Below are 24237 nucleotides of genomic sequence, written 5' to 3' on the forward strand. Positions count from 1 at the left end.
AGCACAAAAATACCTCATTTTCTGCATCAAATGACAAACATTTATATCAAATTTTTCAAAGGTAGGAATATTTATCATTTTAGACTAAGAAGGATACAACACAGAAGACTCTAAGACCTAAAGGGTTTTCCAATTCTGAGTGTCTTATGTATTTTTCCCCTCTTACTCTAAATTTGTCAAACTGCACAAATTGATTCATTAGATTAAGTGATAAGTCTACCTAAGCTAGAATGTGACAGTGGTGGGCCAGTGACTTCTTTGGAGAAGTCTTTAAAAAAATCTATGCTGATGAGTTTTGAAACTGGATTCAGGGTGTCCTGAGACATCTGGGAGTTGTTGAAATAAAGTGTATCTGTGGTGGATTTAGGAATTACTCTATATTTCAGATCATGATAGGAGGGATACTTAGCTCCCAAGTTTTAAAGAATTTAGAAGAGTGCTGCCTTTCTCAAATATTGTTATATAATTGATTACACAGAATGCCTTTTGTTTTGTGGTCTACACATTAACTTCTGTTTTCAATGTCTGATCTTCACTAGCCCCTGAGCTCTGTGAAGACAAGAATCATGGCTTATGGGAATGCACAATTGTTTGTTGAATGAATAATTGAATAAATGAGAGGAAAAAGAGTTTATCGTGAGCATTTTATTTAAAAAAAAGCAGAATGCTACTTCTTGATAGAAAAATTAAATAAAGTCATTTCCCAATAATAAAGTTAAAATTTAAAATAATATCATGTATTGAAGTTTTAAATTTTGGGGGGAAATCTGTAGTTTTAAGAAGGGAGAAATAGACTATACTTTCTAAAGATAGAAAGCATGGCAGGCCCTCCAAAATTAACCTAGTGGAACATGGTATGTAAAGTCTCCCAAACCCATCAATTTTAGCCTAACTTTATAGTAATAAACACTTTTTATTGCCAAAGTAAATTAGGACAATGATCTGAGTAAAATAATACTCTTGAGCCGGATAAGAAAGACTTTGATTTTGTTGCCAAATTTAAAGCAATGACCTTCGTTCTAAGTGTGAAAGCAGCGTATCATTGTTGTATAAAGACATGAGTGAACCCCACTGAAACTCTTCCACCATGGGGTTCTGTCTTACCAGCTCAAATAGTGAGTAATCAGGAATGGTTCGATACATTAAACATTCTTTTGGCATGGTGATCCTTTTGTCAGGTCAGAATTATTATGACTGGAACTGAAAATTGGGTGCCAGTCATGGCAGGATATTTAGATTTCTTCAACCCATGAATCTCTTTATATTGCCACTGTGTCTATTTTCAAGAGGGATGGTTCAGAGTCAGGCTTAAAGTATTAAAAAAACTCTCTCCAGCACTTACGGTGAGGCTATAGACAAGTTCCTGAACTTTTTGGGACCTCAAATCCTCTGTAAGCTGGAGTAATAATTGTACCTGCCTCATAAAAGATTAAATGTGAAAATACTTAGTAAATGTTGCTTATTTTTTATTTTTCTCTCTGATGATTGTTTCAAACTCCATTACCGTTTCTAGACCTTTCATTTCCTTAAAGCTTTCAATAGTCAACCCAAACTTTTAACATTCCTCTTTGTGGAGATCACAGCAGCTTAATGAGTCTAGTTTGCCAAAACAATCTGCTACATCTTATAGATAAACTAAATCATGCTTGTGGTATATGTGTGTGTCTGTATATAAAAGAGCCTCAACCCTGAGTCTTACCACAGTGAGACCAGGTGGACCCCACTCTTGGCTATGAGCCAAATCCTATTACCAGGCCTTATTGATTCCAGGCCAGCTACAGTTGCTTCCTCTTGTTGTTGTTGCTTTTCCTTCTCACCTCTTAAGGGAGTTGGAAAACTCTAAATTCAACTTACGAAAGAATATGAAAGTGCTTCTATTATTTGTATATTTCCCAGAAACTAACCTTATAGAAGTCATTTTCTAAGTTATAAAGAAACACTTTTTTTCCTGAATTTTTCATCACATGAATAAAACTGGGTTTTCCGTTATGATCATACAACACAAACCACAAGACTGTAAAACTAACATTTTTCAGTTGGGTTTCTTGTTTACTGTTTTCAAAGTGACTGTTTTCTTGTCCTGCGACAGTGTTCAGGGTGAGAACCATGGTGAGGTATGATGCCAGCTGAAGCAAGATAAGTTAGTCATTATGTGCTAGGAGTGTGAGCAGCCAGTGAGCAGCCTGAGAATTCTTTCAGGGTGCTTCTTCAGAAATTGTCTCGGTGGCCTTACTGGTAACTTGTAATTGCCAGACTTAGGAATTCCCTCCCATCTAGATGTCTGAATAAAATGTTTAACAGTTTCTCAAACAGAGTAGTTTGGGCAGTCTTTATCATAATCATTTTCTGTCTTGCACAATTTAAACTTAGTTTTGATATTTTTCAGTGGAAGTTGTTATTATTGTATTGATTTTAAATCTGTTTCACAATAAGGGATTTCAGTGGATGATCCGTAAAGCTTTGTTCAGCTTGAAAATTATATGGTCAAAGTTTACCTTTTAGTAGTTTCATTTTCAACATGTCTCCACAGTGTTATGCGATTCCTTATTGATTTATTTGATAGAAGAACAACATATTCCTTCAATTAAAGACTCCCCAGATCATTAAATCATCATTAGTAGTCAATTGCTAAGAATTTGAAGTTTTATATTAACACAATCAAGTCATAATTATCTCTCCACTGTGGCCAAAATTTAATCCAGTAAAATATTGTTAGGGCATTGTATTTTTTTTCAGGGCCATAGCTGTTAAAGGTCTCTCAACTAGAAAAATTTAAATATGCTCCAGTCCCTTCCATCTTGAAAACAAACAATAAAACCAATAATCCTGATGGCTTTTCTAGCTACTACTTTACCTGTCTTGACTGTTCCACAGTTTTGACCACCTGCTTTCGCAAGGAACATCTCTAACTTCTTAATTTTGAAATTAAGTGACTTATTTTGGATCTTTGGCTTATTTGACCTGATTTGTGTCTGACTGTGTTTATCATTTAATTTTTTCTCCACTTGGTTCTGTGATGCTGTGGCCTAATAGGCCTGTCTGTTCTCTACCCCTTCACACACTTACTAGTCTTTGAGGCTTTTCCCAAAGTTCAGCCCTTAAGCTACTCTCTGTTGCTTTTCAGACTGTTTTACAGAAGCCGTGGCCCACTCTAGGCCAGACACGGTGGCTCATACCTGTAATCCTAGCACTGTGGGAGGCCAAGGCAGGCAGATCACTTGAGCCCAGGAGTTTGAGACCAGCCTGGGCAACATAGTGAAACCCTGTCTCTACAAAAAAATACAAAAACATTGGCCAGGTGTGGCAGCACACACCTGTGGTCCCAGCTACTCAAGAGGCTGAGGCAGGAGGATGGTTTAAGCCTGGGAGGTCAAGGCTGCAGTGAGCCTTGATCGTGCCACTGCACTACCGCCTGGGTGATAGAGCAAGACCCTGTCTCAAAAAAAAAAAAAAAAGGCCGGGCGCGGTGGCTCAAGCCTGTAATCCCAGCACTTTGGGAGGCCGAGACGGGCGGATCACAAGGTCAGGAGATCGAGACCATCCTGGCTAACGTGGTGAAACCCCGTCTCTACTAAAAAATACAAAAAACTAGCTGGGCGAGGTGGCGGGCGCCTGTAGTCCCAGCTACTCGGGAGGCTGAGGCAGGAGAATGGCGTGAACCCGGGAGGCAGAGCTTGCAGTGAGCTGAGATCCGGCCACTGCACTCTAGCCTGGGTGACAGAGCGAGACTCCGTCTCAAAAAAAAAAGAATCACTCTAGCTGCTAATGATGCTAATAGTCTTCCATACTAGTTTTTCAGTTCACATATTGCCATGGATTCTACATCTATACATCCAAATGTCTACTTGGACATTTCTACCCAGTTGTTTCTAAGGCACCTCAAACTTAGTTTGCTCTAAAACCGAATATATTTCCTCTCAGACTTGGTTTTCCTCTTTTCCACCTCACAAATGTCTACTGATTACTGAAGATCCACTTCAAGTGTCTCCACTCTCAGAGCTTCCTTAATAACTACTCCTCTTTCCTATGGACCCTATAGTAATTTGTACTACAGCACTTTTCCTACTTCTGCCAAGCCCGGTATTCTTTAAGATCATAAAACACATTTGTGTACCTTTGCATGCAGCCCAGTGCTTGGTGTGTGATAGGTGCATGGTAAATGATTGTTGAATAGGTTAACAGATGACATAAATAGCAAATTATAGATATTGAAATAGGAAAACATATATTTTATCTGGTAGAAAAGTGTATAAGTGGTTAGATATTAAAAAGATACTTTTTAGAGTTTTATAGAAAATAAAACGATCAGTCTTAGTGATTAGATGTAGTCTCTGGGACCTCAGAAGTAAAGAGAAGCCTCTAGTTCCTTTCATAGACTTGGGGTTGAACTGCTGCTTTCACTTGATTAAATAGAGATCAGTTCATGGTATGGCAGCAGCAGTTATTTGAGTGACTTTTCCAGCTATTTCAGAAGCATCAGAATGGACAGAGCAGAGCCCAACTATTTGTTTCAGATTTTTTTTTTTGAGACAGCATTTGGATCTGTTGCCCAGGCTGGAGTGCAGTGGCACAATCACAGCTCACTGCAATCTATACTTCCCGGATGCAAGCAGTCCTTCCACCTCAGCCACCTGAGTAGCTGGGACTGCAGGTGCACCATGCCCAGTTAAATGTTTTTTAAATTTTTATTTTTTAGAGACAGAGTCTCACTACGTTGCTCAGGCTGGTCTTGAACTCCTGGACTCAGACAGTCTTCCCACCTTGGTTTCACAAAGTGCCGAGATTACAGATGTGAGCTACCATGCCCAGCCTTTAGGAAAATATTAAGGTGTAATTGTTTCCTAAACATACTTCCTCCCTATTTCTTCTACACTTCCAAACACAGCTATGTGTGTCAGGAAAAGAGGATATGAATGTTTTCATTTACTTAAGCAGTAAAAAATAATGATTTCATTTACAGAAGTGATACCTCCCCCCACCCCACATCTACAGATAAGACTGTATTTGTGTGCTAATCATACCCACTTAAAGTTACCTCTAAATTCACTAATATTAAGTTCATCCTTGGTGCAGTAGCTTCATCACAGTTCATTGACGTTACCATTAGAAAAAGTCTGTTATTGGAATCCTTATGTTGTTAGGATTAGCCTAACTAAATGGAACAGGTATCTGGTTACCATGGGATAATCCTTTGTTAATGTTAAATATAAGAAGTCTTAGCAGTGAAGACTCATTTGTGACAGTCCTATATTTAGGATTAAGTTCTCTGCACTGTGATGCTGAGCCATTGCAGAATTATGTTATATAACTGTGTTTCCTTTTGGCTTTCATAAAAATAAGAAATATGTTTCCTGAGGTCATCTAACATTGAGCAAAAATGTTAAATACATGAATAAAAATTCCATTTGGCTTTTTAAAATATTGGTAGACTTCACATAGATTTGTAGTCTTGATATATTTTGTAGTCTTAAACTGGTTCGGTAGTCTTTCGTGAAGAACAACAAACAAAACATCCTGTTTTTATAATATTCAGCACAAATCCCAGTGGAATTATTACAGAAATAGCTGAAGTTCTTCCTATATCAGTTACCAGTTGTTTAATTTTCATTATTTATTATTACTCTTCAAAGTCATTTTTCGAAGTGTGACTATAACAAAATTGATTTTGTCATCAGGCACTGAAGTCCTGCTAAGTGTTAATTGCCCAGGGTTTTTATAAGGAAGTTGGAGATAACTCAAGGCGCACTACTATAGCAGTAGTGACCATTTTAAATCACAAATATGTGTAAAACTCTTAAACTCTTTTTAGTCTTTTTTTTTGTAACATTTCATGGCTTCATATTTCGGAGACTTGGTATTACTTTAAGTGTTTGCTTATGTTAAAATAAGGGAAAACTGAATAGAAAAGATATTTTTAAAGGGTTATAATATGGCTTTAGGACTGATGAAAGAGCCAGAACGATGATTTGGAAGCTGAAAATAGCTCTGTGTTTTATGCAATCAAGTAAAACTCTGTACCTTGGCATTCCCTGCACCAGATTAGCGAGGAGTTGGAAGTGATTCCGCCCCCAACATGCCATTATGGATGACACGCTGGGCTATGACAAACTGCTGGCTTAATGGAGCATGTGCTGCTGGGAGTATAACCCTGAGGTACAGGGTGGATTAGAGTTGAGTGATCTCAACTCAAATTCATTTCCTCTGAAAGGAAAACTGACCAGCCCTCTCTGTTCTAATGAGCATGTTTGCAGCATGGCTTCGCAAAGCAGGGCCAGTCGCTTCAGTGGCAGAAGTTCACCATATTTCTGTTTGGTGCCAGCTTTACCTGCATAGGCTTCACAGCACCTCATCCTGGTCCTTAAGAATTGCAGATTAAGACCACAGAACAGAGGGAGATGGATATTTCTTTTACACTCTTACAGGTTTTTTTTTTTTCCTTACTTTGTTTTTGATGTGTTGTTTTGCAAAATGCTGTGAAGTAAGTGAGGACATAAGATGATTCCTGAACTAGTTCTGTTGAGCAAGTGGGTAAACCTCTCCTGGCAGAAGAACCAGAACCTCATCAGCCCAAGAGGCTGAGTCATCTTTGTGACTGAGAGGTTCATGCCTCACCTTACGTTCTTGGTACCTAAAATGGGACTGTATGATGTGCCCTGTGAAATCAATAAAACTGTCAGGTTATAATTAATGTGTGGTGCTACTCTGATTAAACAGAATTGATGGGAAATATCTGGGAGGATAGTAGCAATGGAACAATGATGTATGCATTTAAAATGATCTTAATTACTCCTTAGACTTAATGTCCTATTAAGGGGACTGGGAGAATGTCACATCTCACTTAGCTGTATTGTGTTAGACAGTGGCCACTGGCTGGGAAGGACCAGAGTGCATTAAGCTTGCATTGTGGTGTCTGCCTTTGCAGACAGAAGGTTTGGGAATGTATATTCTTTTCTTTTTTTTTTTTTTTTCTTCAAAGGAAATTAAATCACAGTCCTGACAGGAGAGGGTAAAATCTCTGAGAAGACCTCCCCAGTGCATGGAATTTACAGACTCTACCACGTCCCAGTTTGCTATTGTCCTAAGGCAACACACTCCCCTGCCGCTCTCAGGCGTCTTTGGCGGCTGGCCAGCCTCCCAGGGCCTCTGGCTTTGATGTGTGGTGCAGGCTGTCCTCAGGCCAGGCTGTTGTTGCCATGGCCTGGACTTCACTCACACTGGATGCCAGGAGGGATGTCCTGTCTGCAATATACATTTCGACAGCCTGACAGTCCTAGTGATCCTCCTGCGGCAGGGGGAGCCTGCCTTTGTCTCAGCCACAAGTGGCTGCCCCCAGTCGCTTAGCTTTGCTGTGCTCTCTTTTGCTGTCTGCGGAAGACAAGTTTGCACCCAGCCTGTTGTCCGGGGGAGGGCCTCTCTTCCTGGGGAAGACAGCAGCTCTGCCAGGGAGCTGTCAATCTGAAAAGCCTCCTTGGCAGGGCACTGGGGAACCGACCCGGCGAGTTGAACAGCTTCCTCTGGGGACACTGCATCGACCTTCATTCGATCTAAGCCTGGCAGCCCGGTTAGTGAGGACATCAATTCTGGCTTGGGAAATCTTCCTTAACTGAACCTTTGTTTCCACCATAGTCCCAGGCTTATAGTTAGAAGTCTGTGCTGTTACAAATTTAACTCTGTAACTTCTGGTGATATCCATGTGCAATTCTAAAAGCAGGTGACATATAAACACAGATGATTATAGTGATAGGTACCAAGGAGGAAAAAATGGGACTATGCCTTATAATTAGTCAAAAGACATGCGTATATATATACACACACACACTTTGAAGAGAGAAAGAGAGGGAGGGAGAGAGAACTTATTGTTGATTAATTGTTTTCAGAAGAGCCACTTCGATTCCAGTAAGAATACCTCAGCGAACTGAAAGTAAAACGTATCTGCTTCTAGTGTCTACGACACACCTTGCACTGTGCCTTAATGGGATTGCTAATGTTTCCCGCAGAGGAGGAAGTCTGGCTTCTATTCTTGCGAAACCCCTCCCTCAAATATATCTCTTCACCAACAGTTCTTTGTGTTAAGTTTCATGATGTCCCAGGATTTTTGTTTTTGTTGTTTTCATAATGTAAATTTTTTCATAATGACAACACATTACACTTTTGACAACCTAGCGTGAAAAATCTTATCAGCTCTTTTCTGCAGTAGACGCAGTGTGCAGCCTGCAAAGACCCCATGACTGGGTTAGGCAAGGACACCTGGACAGGAGCAGGATAGAAAGGGGAAGAGATTTGTAGAAGACACACTTCATGGTCTCACTAGTGTGTGCCTGTTTGCATTCTGTTTATTGTTTTTGCAACCATTCATATCTGTTTATTGTTTTTGCAGCCATTCATAGGTGACAGTAATTTAGCATTCTCATATTAATATTTTTTTCTTGTCACTAGTGAGTGTTTGCATGTGTGTGTGAATTGGATCGATGGGAGGGAACATGACTTTGTTGGTACATCCTGAATACTAGGATGTTGTTCAGCCCAATTGCAGTGATACAGGTATCTTGTAACGTTCAAGCCTTGATGCTTTGAAATAGCAGTTTTGCCATAATTCATTCCCTAAATTCTGACTTCCTTACTAAGAACAGGAAGCATAGTGAAGTTTGGTAGGACAGGAACATACCTCGGACAGTAACTGTGGCTAAACCATAGTCATGGCATTTAACATTAATATGAAACATAAGATTTGTAAGTCTTCCAAATAGCATTTCTTAATGCTTACAATAAGATGACGAATCTGATAGTCCCCAAGATGAAAAGATGGAAATAGAACTCAGTGAGATTGCTGACCTGACTTAGGAGAGCTAAAAGATTAGGTTTCTCTTTCAAATACTTCCCTCTTGCAGCTTGCAGTTACCTTCATCCCTCTGTAATTCTCTTCATTAAAAAAAAAAAAAAAAAACAGTTTAGAAATTGAATGTTTATGTTTGTATTGACCTGTGGAATCCTTGGTTGCTTTTCTGCGGAATCCATTGTGCAATACCTAACATATTGTGGGTTGGTAGAAAAAACTCTTTAAGATTAAAAAAAAAACACGTAAGGTATAATTCATTAATAATTTCATTCTGTTTCTGGATATGTTTTCTTCCCATTGTCAGCCAGTGTGGGAGGAAAGAGAAGAATGGAAGAATATTGCTGGAGTTGAGGGTGTTGTGTGGGTATGTGCCATCCGAAAGTATGTTATAGGAGGAAAAAAGCGTTTATTTTTGTAATAAAAGTAAAATGCAAGTACTCGAAGTAACAGAAGATTATTAAATCTATTGTAGTGAAAAGTTATGATTCTAATACTCTAAAAGTCTTAATCATTAAAGACATATGTTAACCAAAGGCATACATATGCATAAATATATGTACAAAAATGGTAATTTTGTGCTCCCAGGCTCAAACCTAAAATGTCATTCATAACACTATTGCTGCTGCCAATGGAGAAAATTTGCATAAGACTAAGGCAAAACTACCCATTCTTTCCTGTCCTGGAATAGAATTATAATTTCCAAACCGACAAATTTTAAACAAGTCCAGAATTTCCTTTCACCTGGTTCAAAGTGAATTCTGATTAAAAGCTTCCACTGATATTATCTATAACCACAAAGCAGGCTCACCGTAGCTTTCTCTTGTGGGAACTCTAGGCTCTCCCTTCTAGAATTGCCCTTAGTGGTGGCCTGCTCTTTCTTTCTCCACATCCACCCCTTACCTCAAGTTGGGGCTGCTCACGTCCAGCTTGCTCTGTGAAGCCATTTGCGACCACTCTAGTCCCTACAAAACTCTTCCTATTCTCAACTCCTATTATCCTTAGAGACTTTTTCATACATTTAGCTTTTATTTTTTTAAAACACGTTTTTTTTCTGTGTTAGCTCAGGTCACAAGTTATGTGCTTTATTATAACAACTGGCACAGGTACCTAGCAAGCGTTCGTAATTGGTTGATGGTGATTTCTGGTGTCTGGCTATTAGGAAACTATTGTTACAGACTACAGTCTTGCTTCTCAAAGTGTAGACCAGCGAACTCATCACCTGGGAACTCTGGGGTTCCACATAGACTTTTGGAATCAGAACCCATATTTTTAACAAGCTCCCGTGGTGACTCATCTACATGTGAAAATATTATAAAGCACTGCTGAGGAAGGTCCCTCTCTTGGGAAAGGGTAGAGGCCCTAGAGACATTCAGCTTTCCCTTCGTGCAAGTGGTTTCCTGTTGTGATTTAGGTATCTGGTTGTAGCAGACAAGGCTCACTCTTACTGTAACTCCAATGTTGTCAGTTTAATCTTTACACAGAATGAATCATGTTTAAATGTGGCCAGGGGGCTCTGTCTGAGGTCACCAGGGCTGTATTTGTATTCTGATTCAAGACAACCACCAGATCCTAATCACTAATATCTCTTTAAATGGCCTTAAAAAAAAACTTATACTAAGATGCAGAAATTACGATTTCCTTTTCCTTAGTTACTTTCTTTCTTTTTTTTTTTTTTTTTTCACTTAAAGTGCTTACACCCACTCAGCTTGCTATTTTGAACTCTGGGAAAGAAAATTTGTGGGCATCTTGCAGTCTTTCAGGAAACAAGGCTTAAATTAAATATTTGCCACATTTTCTACGTGATTCTTCAGGAAAGTGGAGAAGCACATAACTCCTTCTTTCACTCAACTTGACAAACTTGACACATAGTGTGACTTTCAAAGTGTGGATGGCAAACAGTTTCAGTCCTTATTTGCCTATTTACACACAGACATTCAGGTCTTTTTTTCCCTTTCCATTTTTTCTTTTTGTCCTTCTCTTCCCTTTCAGTACAGTGTACCATATCGGTTACGTAAACCATAAGATTCCTTGAGAGTACCTAGCTTTGTGAAGTCAAGGAAGATAACACGTGGATTTAGTTAACATTTACAACAAAATTTAGACTATTTTCAGTCAAACTTAGGTTTAACATATTTTATTTATAATTTTAAGTGATTTATATTTCTGCACTTTTTCTCTATCTTTGAATTCAAACCTATTTCACAGACAGCAGAAATAGAGACAATGCTGGGTGGAGGGGAAGGAGGAGGGCTCTAGCTAACTGAAACCATTCAGCTGTGTTTTAAAGGAACTCAGGGCTTTGTCATGTAAATCTTCTAAGGAATAGAGTGGTTACATGGGGTATTATTTTGTGGTGGTGTTATTGTTTACACGCAGTTTTAATTTCATTTTGATCAAGGAAATGAAGATACTTTATTTAAGATAGGATTTTAAGTACTCATCTTCTATTTAATCAGCATTTTCTGGCATGTAAAGGAAGTGATTCAGGTAACCTTGGGAGGAATTAACACAATTTAATTGCTAGATATGAAGAATGAAGTAATTCCAAGCAAGTGAAATGGAAATGAGGAAAGACAGAGAATCAGGAGACTTGCAGAATGTGAATGTCTATTGAATATAAAAGTTAAAATGTCGTATATGTAGAGATTCATAATAATATGCTATTTTTTTAAACACGGGAAAACAAAATGTTGAAAAGATGCATATATATGTGATTCAACTCAATTTTAATCAGACTCCTAATGGGAATATTCTGAGTGTGACTGAATATGGAGGGCAAATAGTACACTTAATTAAATAATATAATCTGGAAAAAATGGGTGAAAATTTCCCACATATACTTGTGCAGAAAAGAAGATATTGATGAATGTTTGAGAAAGGAAAATGAAGAGTAGAATCTAGCTCTACCATGGATTTGAACATACTATGAAACAACAATAATTAAAACTAACACAGACACGCTAAGTTCATGTGATAATGCACATGAAAACGACCTCACACAATGCCAGTCACATCATACTGGCAGTCTGAACAAAAGTTCCATTTTAAATATGTGGATCGATGTAACTAAATGGTGAGCCCAGAAATAGACATATGATAATACAACATAATAAATCTAGCTTATAGAAAGATGTGTGAGGAAGGAAAACTTAGTAAATAGTATTATGGATTATTTGGAATTGGTCAGAACTATTTGAATACGCACCTTATGCTATGGATCTAAATATATGCCAGATATGTTAAATGGTTAAAACAAATTTACAGAAAAAAAGCATAAAATTTAATGTATATTACATAAAGGGTCATTTAAGTTCATAAGAAAAACTAGGACCTAAAGGTAGTCAAATTATATGAGTAGATACATTTTATATTAGAGGTGAAAGACAATAAAATAACTTTTAAATGAGAGAATAATTATAATTATGGTCACCATTAAAATAAAAATGACAACCTTAAGTATCATATTACATTAAATAAGCCTCTGGAAAAAAAATTTCAATTACATGCAATGGTGAGGAAGTTTGGTGAAAGTAGAATGCACATCTATTGCTGGTGGCTTTGTAGATAATTTCAATCTCTTGAAATCAAAATGGCGATAAATATGAAGTCTATTATAAACATATTTCTGCCTTTCAATTTGATAATCCTATTCTTTATAATATTCTAAGGAAAAACAGTATTGGTGGTACTGAAAATAAGTGAGAACATTTGAAATGTTGCCACATATAAGAATGATGAAGGAAATAACTTTATGTTAGCTTTATGGAATATCATATGGCTAGTAAAAATGAAAACTGAATTTCATGGAAATAATATACTTATGAAATGTTAAATTAAAACATCAGAATGCACAATTATATCTGCATTATGAGGATATCTGTGTGAAAATATGCTTACATGGGGACAAATAATAGATTAAAATTTTTAAAAATGAAAAGAATTGTGTTTGGGTGATGAGATAAATGTTGTCTTTCTGGTTAAAAATGTCATCAATGTTTATAAGGAAAAATAATAAGTTAAGTGTTTATAAGGAAAAATAATGTTCATATAAATAACTAAGAATAGCTGTACTAATTAGCCAATAAGGGGAGGGCTTTTCAAGTTTCACTTTGAAACCCTGCAAAATATGGTAAGATGTCTTGGGCATATAACTGTGTCAGGGTATTCTTGGTTTCCCTATTTTAATTGGCCACTTCTTCACTGAGTTTGTGAAGAGACGAGTTGATTGTAACCATGACGAAGGGGGTACTTTGGAGCCTGTGTTATTTGAAGCTTGTTCTCTCTCACTCTGAACTCATTACTGTCCCCTTTTCCTTCCCATGCCAAGCTGATAAGCAGGTTTAACGTAGTTGGTGTTCAGTAAACTTCTGCTAGCTATGATTGAATTTTTGCCTATGAGAGGCACAGTGGCTCTACGATGCAAAGGGGAAAACAGTAGAATGGTACAGGAAAACTGCTTCTAGTTGCATGACCTTGTACAGGTGACCTTCTGGGCTTCAGTTTCATTGTCAATGAAAGGAGAGTGTTTGATAACTATTAAGAGTTATTTACATCTATAGAGACATTATGATTCACAGGCTTACTCCAGAGCGTGGTTTGCTACTCTAGAGCGCTCCTCGAAAAGCTCATTTACTGTGATTAGTATTGCGACAGTATGGTCAATTCAACTGCTCCCTTGGAGTGTCCTGGTGAACTCAGTGAGCATGGTTCCTGTGTACTACTCCCGGTAGACCACTCAGCTAGAGAAAGTCACTCCAGCCCAGCATGGTGTGTACATCTGATTTATTACATGCAAATAACTGAAACAAACCAATTGGTGACAAGCATGATCAAATATTAGCTAATGATAAATTGCTCTATTGTTTAGACCATGTAACATATAACTGAAATACAAAGGTCAGATGTATTTAGATTTTCTGATAGAGCCAAAAAACATTAAGAGTCCCTCCCCCAACCCCCAGTCCCTGCCCAGGTTGGTAAGGCAGGCAATAAAAATAAATTAAAGGTAAGGAAGTTTAGATTCAATGACTTTCATTAAGTTATAAAACTATTTGAGGTGTTGCACTGCTGTGTGGTGTAGCGATTGTAGGCCATTTACCATCGTGTGTTTATTTTCCTTTCATTATATGTGGTTATTTTTAAGGAATTGAACATTTCTAAATAAATGTTATATTGTGGTTTGTTCGCGAGGCTTACCTGTTGTACAGGCAACAGATCTGCTTCTTCTGTGCTAGTCAGTATCAGTCATTTAGCTGAATCATCCATATGGGTGACTAATATATTTTGTACTTAGTGCTTTTGAACTTTGATATGAGGTGCCCATTACTACTACTTTTAGGTACTCTATGGGAACACTGAAAAATTCCTAAGTAGTTTGAAGTCACTGACCACTTAGACAACCAATTAGAAATGAGAGCATAGTTGCTGCAATACAGGTGAAAAACCTTTTAACATATTACTTAATGACTGGTTATCTTTAGGAAATATAAGACCTCTTATGAGGCAGGAGTTACATAATTTTAGAAAACAATACCCTACCTAAGAAATGAAGAGGGGCTGAAAAAGACTTTTGTGTAAGTCAGTTTTACATTGTACATTGAGAAATCAATGAGAAAGGATTTTTAAGAATCTTGAAGTTTGTCCTGCATCTTGAAGGGAGTACCCTACCTCTTTCTTGGAAAGTGACTAACAGCAAGAAAAGTTATGCTAGCTGCTGCACAAAACCATCCTGGGAAGTATTCAGAAGTGATATTATGAAGCTGGCTACTAAATATTATTTGAGAGAGGCTTTGTAACTTTTGCATAAAATGCTAGGAAAAGTACAGAAATATTTTCACCGGTCTAGATATTCAAATGCGAAAAATGTGTGTGTTGAATCAGTTTACAGTTCATTGTTTAGGTGATTGTATTTGTTGATACAGTATAATTTTAAGTAACCAAACCATTTGACATTTGTCTCATCACGTTTATGGCAAGAACCCTGGAATAAAGATTTTTTATCTCTGTTAATGAAGAAGTCTTTTGAGACCGTGTCCAGATGAGTTTCCTAAATGATCATTTCTTGAATAGCAGTAAGACTAGAATCTAGACACAGGTTTTCTTGAAAGTGAACACGTATTTCCCATGACTACGTGGATTTCTAGTTAGTATGTATAGTTACTGCTATTTGTCTTCTCTATTGTTAGCAACATCTTTTGTTTTGTCCTTTTCTGGAGCAACTACCTTCTAATACCAGTGGATAACATCTGTTTCAATCTTTATTTTTTAATACTGAGATTATCAGTTAATTTTGTTAATGTGTTTAGTGGGTTTGGGGGAGTGGCAGCACATGGCTAATTCCAAATTGCACAATAAAAAAATCTTGTGCTTATGGCTTTGGAATAAGTTTTTGAACTTTCATTTAAATATGATGGTGTTTGATGTTCTGAGACTTTTTGAAATATTAGTATGTTTGAACATACTAAGTCTATCCTGGGAAGACCTAATTTGGGAGTAGCTAGAAACTGTCCAATTTTCTATTTCACCCTTCTGCTCAGCCCTCTAGCGTTCATTTTAGGCTCTCTGTCTAGTTAAGTTAATGCTTGCTTTCTCTCAAACTTTCTCTTAGAGCTGAGATGGTAATTTAATGTTTGAATTTCAGGAAAAGTGCTTCTACTGGCAGAGTGAATGGAGTAAACTAATATTATTTATAAATAATAATTAAGCTATTTATGAGTCCTTAGGAGAGTAAACACTTTCTGTGGTGACAAGGTGTAACATTCTCAGAACGATTTGGAAATCCATGCTAGTGAATTATCTCCAAGACTTCTTGACCATTTTTATGTTTAAATGATCTGTCTGGATATTAGTTTCTATTTCTCAACAGAGATTGCATGTAGCTAGGGCTTAATGGCTTTCAGGGACTGTCACCTACAAATTTTCACTGCATCAGTAAATTGGAAGAATCAATGAGTATAATTCCAAAACAATAAATTGCATTTTCCCCTCATCCCTAATTTTAATGTCTTAACTGGCATTATATAACCATGATTTCAACCTCCCAATAACAAACTCTTCTGTTCTCACATTTTGTTGTATTCTTTTATTGTTTTCTCTATGCGTGAACATTCATTTTACTCCAAACTGGAAAATTTAACTTAATTGCTAGCTGCTTTTGCTGTTTTATAGCTTTAAGTAGCACAGTAACTTAGGAAAAGATAGTATAATATCATAATAGTCTGGATTTGATTTTTGCGTTATTAATGTATAGACCATATAATCATGCTCCAGTTTAAATGCAGTTCTTTATTTTTTCCTCATTAGGTGGAGCCTTTGAATTTTTTAAAAGACCACAGTAATCAGATCTACCTGAAAAATTAAGTGAATTGATTTGATTGGAATGCTCTTTTACCGATTCTTTAACATACAGCCACTAGGTAAGTCAAGCCAAGTGCTTTCTATATGGTTTGATTTTAAAGTGATTGGAAAGATTCCTCAAACACAATATTAAATAAGTTTTGTGTGAAATTTTGACAGTAATTATTTGAGGCTCTTGAAACCTGTGATAGATGTTTTGGATGTTATCTAAATGAAAATATTCATATCTTTATTGCATTTTTGGAAATATCTGATTTTAGCTGAAGATTAGAAAATGTTGTCATTTATAGTTTGAAACCAGATTCTTTTATTTGATATATTAATGATGATTTGCTTGTTATAATCTTGAAGTAATGTAAAAATATCAGATTTTACTTTGAGTAAGGTTTTTATATGTAGTTTTATTGCATTTTGTCAGATTCACATCTAAGATGTAATGAACATTTAAAGTAAATTAGCATCTTTCCATATTTTAATCCATTCTTGTTTTATAGAAATCATAGTTTCTGTAATAAGAATAGAAATCTTAAGGGAAGACTTGATTGATTCAGCTTCCTTGTTGCACTGTGCTGCTGTGGAAAGCTCCTGAGGTTGAGAACACATTAGTTACCAGGAGGAGTTTAGGCTTTTAGCAAATTATTGGTGCTGCCAACACAGAATTTAGTGGGAACAGGACTTTGGCTACTGTTAAAATGTCAGTATAGTAAAGCCTGCTCTGTCAAACAGATTTTTGGCATCAGAAATTTAAATGATACTGATTTTAGGGCTTGGTAATTTTTTTTAAAAACTCCAAGCAAACTCATGCTTTAATTAACCCTTTACACAGTAAAGAAAAATTGGGAAAAAAATTGTATTCCTAATTTAGGTCACAAGATTTGAATTTCTGAAATTCTAAATGTTATTCATGATTCTAAAATTGTACAGCTTGTTACTTAATTTTCCTCCAAATAAACTGGAGCTATTTTAAAACCTGATGAATGATAATGAACAAGAGAGGAAAGTGTCTAATCATCTGGGAAGACAGCTTCTAAACCAAACCCACTAATAGTGTCTGCTTCACCTGTGAACATCTTAAGACAAGATGATGTCAGATGGTTTTTTAGTGATAATGTTGTACAGTTTATGCAGTGCCAACGACTACCCTAAGCTTTGTCTAAAATAATCTCCCTTGAGATAACTGCCTAAGAACTTGATTTGCTAGTGTAGCTTTTGAGCATCCAGTGAGTATAGAAATATCAAGTGTGGACATTCAGAGACCCCTTTTCATTTGGCTTGTAAGGTTCATGATTCATTGTTTATTTGCGACCAACAATTTTCATTGTTATGGGCATATGGTGCCGTCTGGAAAAAGTTTTGGATAATTAAAGGGATATAAGGCAGTTAGACAAAAAACCCATTAGGAAGACAGATATTTAGAAGTGTGAAAAGCAAGGCCCTAATTTTTTCAGTAGCTATGATAGATGTTAGAAGATGAAAATTAATAATCCGAATCACTAATTTAAATGTCTTTGTTTGCCACATTTAATTTTCCACCTACTCAGAAGTTTGGCTTTTACAGTTATTTCCAAAGTACCCTAAGTGTTAAGTGACATCTAAATTGATGGTGCCTAATTTAGATTATGTTCAAGCAACTGTTTTATCAGTGCCTCCTGAGAATGGACATGGCCTGGGCATTGAGTGCAGATGGCCTTCTTGCTTATTGCACTGTGAGTTCTGAACTCCTCTGGTTGAGTTAGCTCATTGGGGTCACTGTGCTTTGAAACAATTGTTTTGCATTAAATAAGGATGCTGCTTAGTTCATAAGGCTCTATGAGGATTAAATACCTGGCAAATACTAGGAGTTCATAGTAGTGGTTATGATGATGGTGATTAATAGGGGTAATAGTCATTGCAGTCACTGGTTAAATGTAACCAGAATTATATTTCATTTATCATGCGAGTGATTCTTTATCCTGTCAACATGGTCTTTACTCAAGGAGCTGGGTATATTTTCTCAATTAAATCAAATACTTATTTTGGTAAGGAAGTACTTCATATGGAATCGGTAAGCATTTTCATGATGCATACATAATCAGCAACCTTTTAGTGACTTTGTCAATGAACCTGGCCCTGTGCATTACCCCAATGAGGATTTTTTCCAATATAACTTTTTTTTTTTACAAATAATACATTTTAAAAATATGCCCAACTCCTCCCACCACAAATTGGTAGTAAATAGAAAACAGTTTGTGAAGAAAGGAATGTTCTCATCCATAGAATATTCCTCCTTTTATGATACTTTTTGAAGAGTTAGTACATGCAAATTATTATTATTATTTTTTACAATAATGTTGCTTTGCATGTTCTGGCATTTTCCTTCAAGCAGTGAATGCTTTTGACTGGTCTTGACATTATTCATTTTAAAGTAGTATTAGCTGGAGTCTGGACTTTTAAACACATGGGTGATCAGATTTATATGCTGTCACTACATTGGATATATTTATTTAGGAATTATGTAAGTGACATTCCTTCCTACAAAAGGAAGGTGAAAATTATTAAGAATCTCATAAATCTGAAAATATTGGGTTAAAGAGCAGTAATTAATTTACTGAGAATTATATAATTATTACTGTTAGTAATTTTTGGAGTCAGACATCCTGAAATCTTACTTTAAATTAGGAAGTCCAAAATACATAATACTATGTTCTATGGAAATTGCTGTATTTTGTGATTTCCCCAAACCTTTTCTTCATCCATTTATCTCTCCTTTCTCTTTGATATGACTTCATATGCTTTTCTTATTATTACTTATACCAATTAGGAAAATGAGAAGGAAGAAAACCCTTTTAATTCATTCTATTTGGTTACATTTTAGCTGGTCTTATAGCGATTTGATAAAGGTGCAAATTAGATTTTCTTTCTGTTATCTCCGGGTGTACTATAACTCCTGCCATCACAGATCATTCAGTGTAGACCTTACAAGTTTCAGTATATTGTGGCCCTCAAAATATCTCCTATTATACAGGGTTTCCTTTTATATTTTTATAGCTCTTCAGATGCATACAAATCTTTTGTTTAGTTCCTTGTATTTTAAGATAACAGAAGAGGGCATCAGTATTTATGTTTGAGTATTAATATTTACAAACTGATGTGAAAATGTGGACTTTTATGTATGCTCTAGATTTCTTCTGGCCGCCTTACAAAGACTGCCCTTTGTTTTGCTATTCTGGCTTAGGTGAGTGGAGCCCATTACTGTTAGCTTATTTGAACTACATGGCTTCATTTTTCCAAAATTATTTTCTTATTTTTTCTTATTCACAATTTGACTCCTCCTGCTTTGTTTTTCAAGCATTTTACCTGGCTATACCTTCATTCATTCATGCATTCAGTAACTTTTCATTCACATATTCATCATTCCATCAGTTAGTATTAACTAAACCAGTAGTATGAGCAAATCCCATTTTGTTCCACAAGCATGCTCTAGCCATCTGAAACCCTGACTGAAGGCTTCTTTCATATCTTTCCTTCTGTCTATCCTTCCTGTCCCCTTCAGTTTGCAGTGTAGGATGGCTGTGCGAAGGAGCCTCCATTTTTCACTTTCCATGCAAAGCCTACACAGTGGATCTTAGTGACTGATCATATGCCTTGTTTCTATGATGGCATGAATTAATATTTGTGTAATGCCCTACTCTCTGTCTACAGGTGGCTTCCATGTACATTATATCATTTGAGGTAATAACTATTGTATAGTTATTACTCACACTTTATTTTGTGTGTAATGGACTGGAGGCTTCGTAGTGGGGGGTTGGTTTTAGTTGAGTGATTTGCTTAAAGTCACAGCACTGGTGAGTCATAGAACCAGAATCCAACTCTGGTTCTCCCATTTTTGGCTAACATGTCAGTCACTGCCAAGTCACCGGTCTAGTTAACTGGTCTAGTGTTCAAATGTTGGAGCATTGTGGATGTGATCACTATGTTCTGTGTATTATGATCCACATAAAGAAATAGAAGCCAGCCATATCAAAATTTGGGGGCAGAATCAAATCTTATAATTTTAGGGAATCTTGAGGTAGTACAAGGAACAAAATGCTGTAGAAAGATGTGGATTGTAAATTTTCCAGACTTCTGTCAGATATCACCTTCTGGAAACCAAAACCTGATGATACCCACTGTTAAGTTTACCCAATCACTTCCCTGATCTGAGAATCTCATGATTTCCAAGCAATATCCTTTATGGATCAAGAATCACCTCTGAGTTCTGGTTCCCTTGACAGTTACGATTTTCACTATAAATCCTTTAATTAGATATTGGACAAAATCCCCCACATAGACATCTTTATGTTTGAATCTGATATCACATTGACGTCTCACCCATGAATTGCCAAAAGAAAAATTCGCTTTCTTAATCGCATTTTCTACCTCATCTATTATTTGCATTTTGAGTTAATGCACTTTACTGATGTCAGAGTCTGGTTAATAATTTTATTGTAGTATTACTTCTCTTCACGTTTGAGCTCCTTTGCCTGCATCACCCCTTAACAATCGATACTTCTCTCATGCCACTTTTTGTATGCATTTCTGTACTTGCACATTAAAATAATTTATGTGAGGTTTTCCTGTCATGTGCCTGCACTGTAAGTTGCTTGTTTGTGTCTTCTTTATTCTTAAAAATGGTGATTGAAAAATATAGTAGACATTTAATAAATATTTGTCGAGTTTAATAAAAATAATTGCTTGTGAGTTTTTCTTTTTTTTTTTTTTATTTTGAGACAGAGTTTCGCTCTTGTTGCCCAGGATGAAATGCAGTGGCATGATCTCGGCTCACTGCAACCTCTGCCTCTCGGGTTCAAGCGATTCTCCTGCCTCAGTCTCCCTAGTAGCTGGGATTACAGGCATCCGACACCGTGCCCAGCTAGTTTTTTGTATTTTTAGTAGAGATGGGGTTTCACCATGTTGGCCATTCTAGTCTTGAACTCCCGACCTCAGGTGATCTGCCCACCTTGGCCTCCCAAAGTGCTGTGATTACAGGTGTGAGCCACTGCACCTGGCCAAATTTCTGTTTTAAAATTCTCTTTGGGGACTGAAAATCAATACCTGGACACAGGTTTAATTTTAATTATATTTGTGAGATGAATCTGAAGTCTGATACTTATTAAATATCCAGAGCTGGGTCATGAGTACAAATTTATGAATTTTTTAGTGCAAAAATTGCTCTTAAAGTAAAATACTAACAAACCCCTTCCCCACACAGCAGAACAACCTTAAAAACCCCTACAGTCCCTGACCAGGAGGTCTTATTCTCCTTGTTTTGACTATGGCAACAAAAATAATTGACCTCTGAAAAAATTTAGTGAGATAAATTACTTGTGGCCTCTGACTGTGAGGGATTCCTGTGTAGTGTGAAGGCAAAGCACAGCTGATCTTGACTGCAGGAGAAAGGGGTGTGGGAAGCCCCTGAAAACCTTTGAGTAGGAGAGCACTGCAGTCAGAGCTGCACTTCAGGGAGATGGGTTGGGTTGGGCCCTGTTGGATGGCAGGTGAGGTGGCATGGGGGGCAGCAGTCACTCCAAGCACAGAAGCCACTTAGGAGGCACTTCCATGAATTCAAACAAGAGCTGTCACCTCATGTTGTGCCCTGTATATCTTCCCACCCTTACATTACAGATGAAGGCACTGCATCGCAGACCTCAGTGGAGACTTGAATCCTAGGTTGAGGAAGTTCTTTCTGACTTCCTCCCATATCCCCTTCAGTTCCTTACTTCTCAGGTTTTGCATCATGGTGCGCTTGTGGCTGTGATCCACTCAAATTGTTTTTCTTAGGACCTTCAACACTTCCACGGCTCACTGTCTCTGAGAACTGTCCCTGGATCTCAGGCATGCAAGGGCACCAGGCTTGGATCTGGCCTTTGGCACTTTGCCATTTGTACCCAGAGTACCTGCCAGTCTCCTGCTTACTATGTGTGGTGGGAGAGCAGAGCGGTGTGAGGGTCTGGTTGGAGGGTAGTGATAAGGATTGACAGGCACAGACCATATGAAGGAAAGTGTGCAGGACACCAGTGTAGGGGCTGCCTGATTGGGTCTAGGGTGAGCTTGTGTAGATGTGCATGCATTCTGGGGTTGGGGAGCAGGAGGAAGCTGTCAGTGATGACTCCAGGCTTTGAGCTTTGGAGTTTGAATATCACTTTTAATTGAAAACATGAGGTAAAGAGAGAAGCTGGTTGCCTAGTAGTGTGATGACTTTGATTGTGTACCAGTTGAGTCTGAGATAAATATGAATAAGAAGCATGTATTTTATACTACTTTACTTTTCATTTTTCATGAAGGTTTATAGTTGGAAACAGAATTCACTGGAAGACTTCATCGTCTTCCTCTTTTTGCTGTTTTTTCAGCTCCTTAAGTATTTCCCAAGAGCTTAGGATGGTTTTAGGTTTTCTTAACCTTCACCCTGCCAAAATCCCCCCACGAATTCACCTCCTCAGAAACATGTGTATGTGTCAGAGTACTCTCAGCAGCCAGAAGTGTGCCTTCCAGCCTCTTAAAATAAAAACATACAGGAAAAATAACTATCTTTTTCTTTTGAGGAGGATGATCATTGCCATCTCACGACTTGCTGAAATAGCACAGCAAAGAAACATTTTTTGGCAGGCTGGAACATCTAGGGAATGCGCAAATACATGCACTTCTCTTTTTCTCTGATATGTTTCATTGATTGAGGCAGTCTATTTTGGGGAGGTGGGGTGATTTTTAATTGAGCTTGGAAAAAAAAGTACTAGCCATTTGTATCTAAAGTTACTATTTCAATTGGTGGTATTTCTAACAACAGAAAACCTTAGTTTCTTAAATTTGATGGTAGCAATGAGTTGATTGGTTCCAGCGTAATCTTTCCCATCCCCATCCACTGAGGAGTTTTTGAATTTCAGAAGAGATACTCTTGATTAAATCAGTTTAAGATTATATAATGATCCTGTAATTATCATTTGTCATTACCTGGTGTACCTAATGATTAAAGCAAACATCTAATAACTATAGGGCAGTAAATATATTTTAGATCTTGAGCCATAAAAAGATTTCCATTAACAGAACGTTTTGTGCACAAATAAATTATTCATTGGCTGTAGCAGAGCTTGATTCTGTCATCATCCTTAAGTGGAAATTTTGAGGACACCAATCATCGCAGACGCCAACACTCAGTTGGCTTGAGCCCCATTCTTCTTACATGGAACCTGAACTTTTTTGGCTATTTTTAAAAGCTTTAGTTCATTTAAACTCAATGAATATTTATGGCATTTCTGCCATATGCAATGTAGTGTTTTGGTGCTGTGGAGAAATACAATGATGAGTAAGTCTGCATTTCAGCCTTCCAGTTGCTTATAAACCCTACCTAAAATAGAGATCAGACTAGTACATACCTGATTTGAATATAAGAAAACTTATAGTAGTGCCCTCAGAGATGTATAAATAAAATGTTTTGTGAAGAGAAAGAAATTATATCACTTTTCCTATGGGTTTGCTTGGGTAGAGGGCTTGGGGAGCAGAAAGTATTTCCTGAGGACAGCTTTAAGGATGGGCAAGATTTTGATAGGTGGCAAGAATGATACTCACCTACGTAAAGAGTTGGGATGGATAAAGTTGGTGTGATTATGGAAGGAAAAGTAACATGGTATGTTTGGAACATAACATTGGTAAGTGAAGAGGAGACATGAAAAGAGGAAGGGAGGAACCTAGAGACCTAGAGAGCATAGAACGTCTGGAATGCAATTAGCACATCAATTTGATAGGCACTAGAAAAACTTTACCCACTTTTGAGCTAAGGAATCACATGATTGGGTTATAGTTTGAAAGATTAATCTGCTCACCACAGATGGTATCACCAAGAAGAGTTGGAAAACCTGGAGGGAGACAAATTACGAAGCTATTGGGATAGTCTCCATGAGAGGTAGTAAAGTTCTGAACTAGGATAATTGTAATAGGAACATGAAGTGGGTTTGGGGGAGACACTGTAGATGAATATTCTGTAGGCTTTGGCTTGGGATTGGCTGTGAAGGGTGGGAAACAGGAAGCAGTTA

General features: G+C 37.2%; 1 protein-coding gene across 2 annotated transcripts in view; it reads left to right on the plus strand.

Moving 5' to 3' along the window:
• Positions 1 to 24237, plus strand: part of HIVEP2 (human immunodeficiency virus type I enhancer binding protein 2) — a 198165-nt gene that overhangs the window by 94478 nt on the left and 79450 nt on the right. The window contains exon 2 of one of the 2 annotated variants that reach the window (XM_011962045.1): positions 16139 to 16251. The gene's annotated coding sequence lies outside the window, so the exon portion shown is untranslated. Of the gene's footprint in view, positions 1 to 16130; positions 16252 to 24237 lie in introns of those variants that run through there. The other variant, XM_011962044.1, reaches the window with a different exon arrangement.

This window comes from Colobus angolensis, unplaced genomic scaffold, assembly GCF_000951035.1.
Source record: "Colobus angolensis palliatus isolate OR3802 unplaced genomic scaffold, Cang.pa_1.0 Scaffold58, whole genome shotgun sequence".
Classification (NCBI taxonomy): Eukaryota; Metazoa; Chordata; class Mammalia; order Primates; family Cercopithecidae; genus Colobus; species Colobus angolensis.